Source organism: Ceratotherium simum, chromosome 12, assembly GCF_057802395.1.
Source record: "Ceratotherium simum simum isolate JZ-2026a chromosome 12, ASM5780239v1, whole genome shotgun sequence".
NCBI lineage: Eukaryota > Metazoa > Chordata > Mammalia > Perissodactyla > Rhinocerotidae > Ceratotherium > Ceratotherium simum.
In genome coordinates, this window is record NC_141911.1 from 31,504,418 (window position 1) to 31,512,605 (window position 8,188).

The 8,188-nt window shown below is 38.5% G+C and overlaps 1 long non-coding RNA gene across 1 annotated transcript; it reads right to left on the reverse strand.

The window, feature by feature from the left end:
- Window positions 1-342: 342 nt before the first annotated feature.
- On the reverse strand, window positions 343-6,399 carry LOC147915811 (uncharacterized). Its single transcript, XR_015553738.1, has 3 exons — window positions 6,278-6,399; window positions 2,082-2,165; window positions 343-462 (listed from the first exon to the last, which is right to left on the reverse strand). It is a non-coding gene; the product is annotated as an uncharacterized LOC147915811 (long non-coding RNA).
- Window positions 6,400-8,188: the final 1,789 nt, after the last annotated feature.

The following is an 8,188-nucleotide window of genomic DNA, read 5'->3' on the forward strand; positions in this document are numbered from 1 at the left end:
TGTATTTCCCATAATGTGAGCAAGATAAAAGTCCTAGAATCAAAATAAAAGCTAGTGATTTCCTAATTCAAAATACACCCTCAGGCTGGCCCCATGGCATAGTGGTTAAGTCCATTGCACTCCGCTTTGGCAGCCCCAGTTTGCGGGTTAGGATCCCAGGCACAGACCTACACCTCTTGTCAGCCATGCTGTGTTGGTGACCCACATACAAATAGAGGAAGACCGGCACAAATGTTAGCTCAGAGCTAATCTTCCTCAGCAAAAAAAATCAATACCCTCAACAATTTATAAGCCCCAAATATAAATGTGGTAATTTAATCACTTAAGTTGAACCATACCTTATTACTGAATTCCCTTCAGGTTGTTCTTTATGTGGAATATGTTGGAAGTAATCTTCTACGGCTTGAGCAGTTAGAAATTATTTTAAGTACAGGCAGTAGAGCGGGTGCCTTGCTATGATGCCTATTGTATACAAAACATCACATTAATAAACACATATGCTGAAGATGGATCAAGATGACTCCCTAATTTGAAGTACCTTAATCTGATTCTGTGAGGATGTTGTGTATCGGGTGGGCATGGGAGTAGTGGGGGGATTTGGGGGGGATGCAATGGACAAATTGCTGTCATCAAAGTGAATGAATCTCTTGGTGGTGAATGTCATTCTCTCTGCTTTGCCAATGTCCAGAGTTTCGCTAATTTAGGGTTGCCAGATTTAGGTATGTCTAATCTAGGACATACCTAAATATTGCACAGGACATACTTACACTAAAAATTACTCGTTGTTTATCTGAAATTCATATTTAACAAGGAATTCTTTATTTTATCTGTCAACTCTAATTATCTCAAGGGCTACTACGAAATTCTAAGAAAATTTATTTTCATTCCTTTAATTTTTGAAACTAAGCATATACCATATAGCTGCAACTTGCAAAGAGAGGATGGAAGATTGACACAAAATCAAATGAAGAATGTTGGGATATTCACTTCAAAAGACTAAAGTTTCAGAGGTTAAGGACCTTGACTATCATGTTCACTGCTCTATTTCCGTTCACAACTGATGTTCTAGGAAATGGTAGGGGCTAAATATTTTTTGACTAAAAAAAATAGCCAATATAAAAGTCTCAATTTTTTGAGAATGGAAATTCTTCTCTTTCATCATCAGGAATAAAAGGTTACCTGATCCATTCCTTTTAGTCACCTCAGCTCACACAGCTCAATTAAACACAGTTGGTAATGGTGAAGCTAAGTACACAAACTGGCTGTAATCCAGAGAGCCTGCCAGGTCCAGACAAAGTGGCAATGGAGTCACTGTGTATGATATTTCAGATACAGGCACCTTAAATAAGAATCTGTACACTTGCATTTTTTTCAGTTTACAAACTCATGAGACAATAGAGATTTAGGTCTACTCTGATTTTTATATATTATTTTTACTAAAGGACAATGGCTTTTACAGTCCACTTAAAGGCATTTATTAAAAAATAGTTTGGTTATTCTCGGGATTTCAGTAAAGAGATGAGTGAATGGTATTCCATGAGGTTAAAAAGGAGAAAGAACCAGGGAAATTATTCTAAGGAGAAAAGGAAAGGATCCAGCAATTTCTGGAGAGTAAAAGGAGAAAGGAGTTTTAAGAGTGAAGAAATATTCTTTAAAAATATATAAATAAAGAAAATATATATGAATAAGGAAAAATAGAACTATGATGATAACAATGAAGTATTGTACTATTTAGAGAACATCAGGGAAAAGATTAAAAGGGAGCTCTTGGCAAAAGGCAAATTCATAGAAGAAGTATATTATACTATGAAATAGAAGTGGATTTTTTGGCCCTAAGTATATATAAAATATATTTTTTTGTGAAAATGAATTATTATCTTGAGAGCCAAAGCTTATTTGAAGCACACATTTTTGTGTATTTATGGCAGTAAGAAACAGCTATATAGCATTGGACAAGTTAATATAGCTTAACCAATCCAGTAAACAAAAACTTTAATTGTTTGAATCCAAATGAAAACCTGTTAAATAACTGAAATCAATTTTAGAGATGTGAAAAATGGTTTTTATAAGCAAAAACATACCAATGTTTGCAGAGTTGCCTCTGTCTCCACTTCTTGTATAGGACAGATCTTATAAGCGATGTGTCAGTGAACCACTTGGTGGGTCTACCAATGGAAGAAAATTGAAGAGATATATAAAAAAATTAAAAGAGGGTCATACGGATTATGGTTGTTCTGACATGGAAGTTACATAGAGCAGCTTAGTTGGTCAAAATTAGATAATCTCTTTTTGGAGGAATCTTCTCTCAGCACTCTAGGTTGGATATAGGTTTCTTTAGACTTCTAAGGACACTTAACATTTATGAGGCATAAATATATGCTTTGCTTAAAAAATATTCCAATTTTTATAAAATGAGAGTAGGTGACAATGTTAGTTGAGATAGTCACAGGATCATAAATGAGTGTACCCACATAATTTAGAAAGTCAAAGATCTACAGCATCATTTAACAAAAGGGAAGCAGAAAATTTCAGATTTTTTCTTTTTATGATGATTTTGTGGGAATAGTAACTTTTTGTTTAGACTCTAAAGCCAGAGCTCATCTTCATGGGAGACCAAAACTTTATAGATAGTCTGTAAGGTTGAATAGCATTTAATTTAATGAAGGGAACCATGCAATAAATACCAGTTCACCAAGATAAAGGTAAAGGATATGCAAAACCAGTGAGACCTCCTTAAAATGAATTAGTATGAAAACCATTCCAAACAAGTGGAAAAAGAATCCACAATTGTAAAATATCTTTAAAGCAAATTTCATAAGCATACGAAAACTAAAATTAGGCCAAGAAGCACATGGATAATTACAGTGTAAACCCTTTGAAAAATAGGCAGTCCTCACTTTGCACCACTCCAATATGCACGAATTTCAGTTACGAAAATACTGTGTTACTGTTAAGTGAGCATAAGTGAGGCCATCTTGTACACTAAATGGCCCCAGCCCCTCCTCTGTGTGACTACTCGTTGCTCTGCATGTACTCCAAAAAATTCACATGCTCTCCTGATTTATGGCCTCCACTTATGTATGTACTCCCTAATAGCCTGATAAATTAAAAACTTTGTTCTATGAGTTTCTGTCCAGGAACAGACTGACCACAGGCGGGAAACACACCTACAAGGTATCCATCACAGCTGACAGAAGAATGGAACAATGCAATGCCTGGAGCCCGTCATGCCTGGAGACCAACATCCCTGGAGCCCCCTCCTTACTGCTCATTTTCCCTGGATAACTGCCTCAAGATTCTGTAATCTTTGAAGATGAGTCTTTGAGACATTAGTGACCTGTCTTTCAATTTGCTGGCTAATCTAATTAACTTCGTTTCTCCATCTCTAACTTGTTGTGATTAATTGGCTCAGATTGTGGCGAGCAGAGCGAGCCCATTGCTTGGTATCATCACCAGTGCATTGGGTTCTTGTTGTCCCCCAGGAAAGAAATCAAGAGAGACAACAAATGAGAGTAGAAAAGTGAAAGTTTATTAGCTTGTGCACAAGGGAGGCCCAAGTGAGCCAGTGCAGAAAGGAAAGGGGCAGGTGACCAGCTCGTTAGGGAGTGGGATTGTGGGGCTTTTTATTAGGCAAAGGCTGGGGAGGAGTGCTTGTCATAGCATGTAGAGGCGGGGTTTTTCTTGCACTTGTGCTGTTGTTCGACATGCCACCACATATGCTGCAGGTATCATTAGCATGCTAGCTCTCCACCCCTGGGTGTGATTTTTACTATGGTAATGGGCTAAAGGTCACCTCAGTCAACTCCTGGTGGCTAGGGCTCATGTGTAAGACCAGGAAAGTCCCAAGGTTTCAGAATGTGGATCTTGGTGGTCTCTATCTGATTCTCTTAGCTTGCAGATTGGTTAGGGGCCTTATCTCGTTAGGCCAGGGGTCTTGCAGAGGACTCCATCTCGTTAGGCTGGTTCCTGTCTCAACCAGTCCCTCAACAACAGGGTTCCAATTTCAGTTACTATGATATATCAACCGGATGTAATTGCATAATTATTATTCAGTTCACATACACACACACAAAGTGTATAGTTGTGTTGCCTCCTTCTCTCCCAGTGATAAACCCATATGACATTTTACAAAAATGGATCATTGAAAAAGAGAATTGGCCAAGAAAGATGAAAGATGTTAAAAAGAAAACTACAGGCCCCAAATGGACTCACTTGTGCTAAAGCCCACGATTCCAAACCTAGACTTAATACCTGATCTAATTGCAATTTCAACCTCTCCCAGAAATGTAATTTTGATTAGCTAGTCTGAAATTTTCTAGTCAGCTCCAATGGGGTAATCTGTCACATGGACCATCTCCATCCCGCAGAGGAAGAAGAGGCAATCTGCATGATAAAATCCTTGCCTGTCCCTTCCCCCTAGAGGAGATGGCCTGGCCTAAAAATAATCCTTCGTTTTGTTTTGTCAATAACTCCCCTGCCCTGACTTCTTGCCTATAAAAACCTTCTATTTTGTACACTCCCTCAGAGCATCCTTCTACTCACTGGATGGGATGCTGGCTGCCCGATTCATGAATTGCTTAATAAAGCCAATTAGATCTTTGTATTTACTAGGTTGAATTTTGCTTTTTAACAAAGCATAGCAAAGAAATGATAAGTGATAACAGGGGAAGTCGAATTCGAATCAATTGTAAATAGAATTATAGAAGAAAGAGTTGACAGCAGGAATGTTGACACTGTTGACATTTGAAAGATTCTAGATCTGCAGCCAAAGGAAATTATTGAAGGCAAAGTTTATCAACATAAATGAGGAAAGTGATTGTGACTAAAAGAATGAAAATACCCGAGAGGAAATGATGCCAGCTAAAACAAAACCTTCACGTTAAAGGAATTCTCAATGATATTTCACAACATTGAAAGCATAAAGGATAAAATGTTGGCAGCCGATCCAAAGGTAGAAAGGAGTATGACAAGTTAGAGTAGACTGTGGATTTACAGTAGACCCCCTTATCCACGGTTTCCCTTTCTGTGGTTTCAGTTACCCGCGGTCAACTGTGGTCCGAAATTATTAAATGGAAAATTCTGGAAATAAACAATTCATAAATTTTAAATTGTGAGCCATTCTGAGTAGCATGATGAAATCTCATGCCATCCTGCTCCATCCTGCCCAGGACGTGAATCATCCCTTTGTCCAGCACATCCACCCTGTGTAGGCATATATGCTACCCACCCATTTTAGTCACTTAGTAGTCAAAGGTTATCAGATTGACTGTTCCAGTATCCTGGTGCTTGTATTCAAGTAACCCTTATTTTACTTAATAATGGCCAGAAAGGCCGAGAGTAGTGATGCTGGCAATTTAGATATGCCAAAGAGAAGCCATAAAGTGGTTCCTTTAAGTGAAAAGGTGAAAGTTCTTGACTTAACAAGGAAAAGAAAAAACATCCTATGATGAGATTGTTAAGATCTACGTTAACTTTCATTATTGTATATTGTTACAACTGTTCTATTTCATTATTAGTTATTGCTATTAACATTTTACTGTGCCTAATTTAGAAATTAAACTTTATCATAAGTATGTATGCATAGGAAAAAAACATAGTATATATAGGGTTCAGTACTATCTGCAGTTTCAGGCATCCACTGGGGGTCTTGGAACAACGTATCCCCAAGGATAAGGGGAGACTACTCTATTTTAGTTTCCTGAAGTTGAATATCTTAAAAGGCTGAGAGCTTTCCAAAGCTCTCTCTCTCTCTGATTCAAATATTCCATTCACGACTCTTTTTCACAACAATGATTGCCTTTTGTGTACCCTTCCTACCTTCACTACAGTGTTAGCTCTCTTCCCCACACCAGCTACGATAAGATCATATTTCTGAAAGTTTATCTCTGAATCCAACCTAAAATCTAGCCTTCTACTTACGTAGGCCTATCCTTGACTTATGCAACAATAACTTCTACATTTGCTTGGATCCTTTTATCAAGAAAGCGACGAGAGACCAAGTAGAATTGTAGGCTCATCATTTTTCTCCATGAATCTCAGTCTACCCAGTACCTTTCATGAACTAACTCCCCAGCCCTGTCATCTATGCAACACTCACGTCTTACCATGGCCTGACCTCATATAAACCACATTAGCACTTCCTGCCAAAGTGTCCTACATACTTGCCATCTCATCTTTACACATACACCAAAAATACACTGGAAGAAATAATAAGTAATGAAGAGTGGAGACAATATCTGCTTTGGCAGAAAATACTAGGTAAAGAAAATGAATATACCTTTTAGGTCATCATCTATCTTGGGTAAATTTGGTGAAGCCGAGGTGTCTAATGTAAAGGTGAGATCTTCCTGAAAGGTTTCGACATGTTCTCCATTAATGTGGATATCAATCTGAAAAAACAATCTTAAGCCAGGAAATGGGAAAAAAAGATTTTATGACTAAGAAGGTCTGTACTTATAATTTAGAGTAAGTGAAATACTAATTGGTCAGCTCTTTACTCCCACCTTGGAAGTTCTGTTTTTGAAGCTTTTATAGAACTACATGGAGCATACTGCTTTGTCATTCCTCTCAGTGCAAAAAAAAGAACATAACCGGCTTCCAACTTGTCTTCTGCTTCTGGGCAAGTATTCCTCTCTCAGGAGTTCCTGTCTCTGCTTCCTGATGGTGAGGAGAGAGTGACAATGAATTCCACAGTATCTGGTAGCCTGGGGCAAACTAAGTTGAAGAAGCACTAACAAGTATGGCCCTGAGGCTGACAGTGGAATCAAAGACTCTTTGTTTCTTCTTGATTGATGACTGATGGCTGCCTCATCAGTACAGTCTCCTCAGAAAAGCATTTCCAGCTTCCCCACCCTGTCGTCCGTCCGAGAATTCAACCAGGTCTCAGGCACATCTTCTCTCAAGTGCCAGAACCTCACAAGGTTCTGTGTCATGAGCTACGTCAGCCTCATCTTTTTATCAGGATGTGGTGAACGTGGCTCACACACCAATGTACGTACAGTCAAGTCACATTGTGACAGGGAATCTAGAACAGCCTGTCTTTTAAATTGATTTATATGACTACATTCGTTTATATGATTATATGAGAGTGGAGCCATGTCTTTTTTTTCATGGTGTCCTAATGCCTAGCATGATGACTGCCTGCAACATACAAGCTCTTAATAAATGTTGTACTAAACTGTATGAGTTTTATTTATTTGGTGTTTTCCAAGGCTGCCCTTGCAATTATTCTTGATCCTCTTCATGACCAATGTAAGTGCTGTCAGAACTGGAACCATGTTGCATGGAGCAGGCAGGCAATAAATATCAGTTGGAAAGGTATTCTGTGTTTATTCCGGGATTATTTTTTATCTCAAAGCTGTTCTATCTAAATGGCTTCCTCATTTCCCTCCCATCCTGTCCAGCCTGCTTAAAACTGCTGCTTAGTTTTTCTTGCTTAAGCTACTAAGGCAAAAGTAACTGACTGAACTATGCCACTGTTATTTTACTATACAGAAGGTTCACAGCTTATCTGTGCTTCTTGCCATTGCAAGTTCTCGGCAAAATTGAGATCCCTGGCAATAACAGGCTTAACCCGTTTTGCAAGGTGATCTGGTGAAAATGGATATAGCCATAACTGAATGCTATTACCAGGTGCTTACCTACAGGTTCTCATTCAGGTTATGCTCCTTCCAAATATTAAGAAATACACTGAAGCAAAGGCATTTGAATATTTGTTCTGATAAACTATCTTTAAAATATTTCCAGATGGAGAACTTCACCAGCCGTGAATTAGCTTATCATCCATTTTCCTATTGTTTATGACTTCACAGTGGCCTATGAGAAGTCAGTTAGTGGTGTAGTCTTTTTATTAATGGGTGAAGAGGAGGCCTTTTTAAATCAAGCAATAAAAGTGAGTTGTAAATCTCTCTTAAAAACTAGCTTTAGAGCCAGCCCTGATGGCCTAGTGGTTAAAGTTCAGCATGGTCTGCTTCGGCGGCCCAGGTTTGGTTCCCGGGTGTGGAACCACACCACTCATCTGTCAGCAGCCATGCTGTGGCAGCAGCTCACATAGAATTAGAAGGACTTACAACTAGAATATACAATTATGTACCAGGGCTTTGGGGATGGAAAAAAAAAAGGAAGATTGCCAATAGATGTTAGCTCAGGGCAAATCTTTTCCAGTAAAAAAAAAAAAAATAAGAGTAGT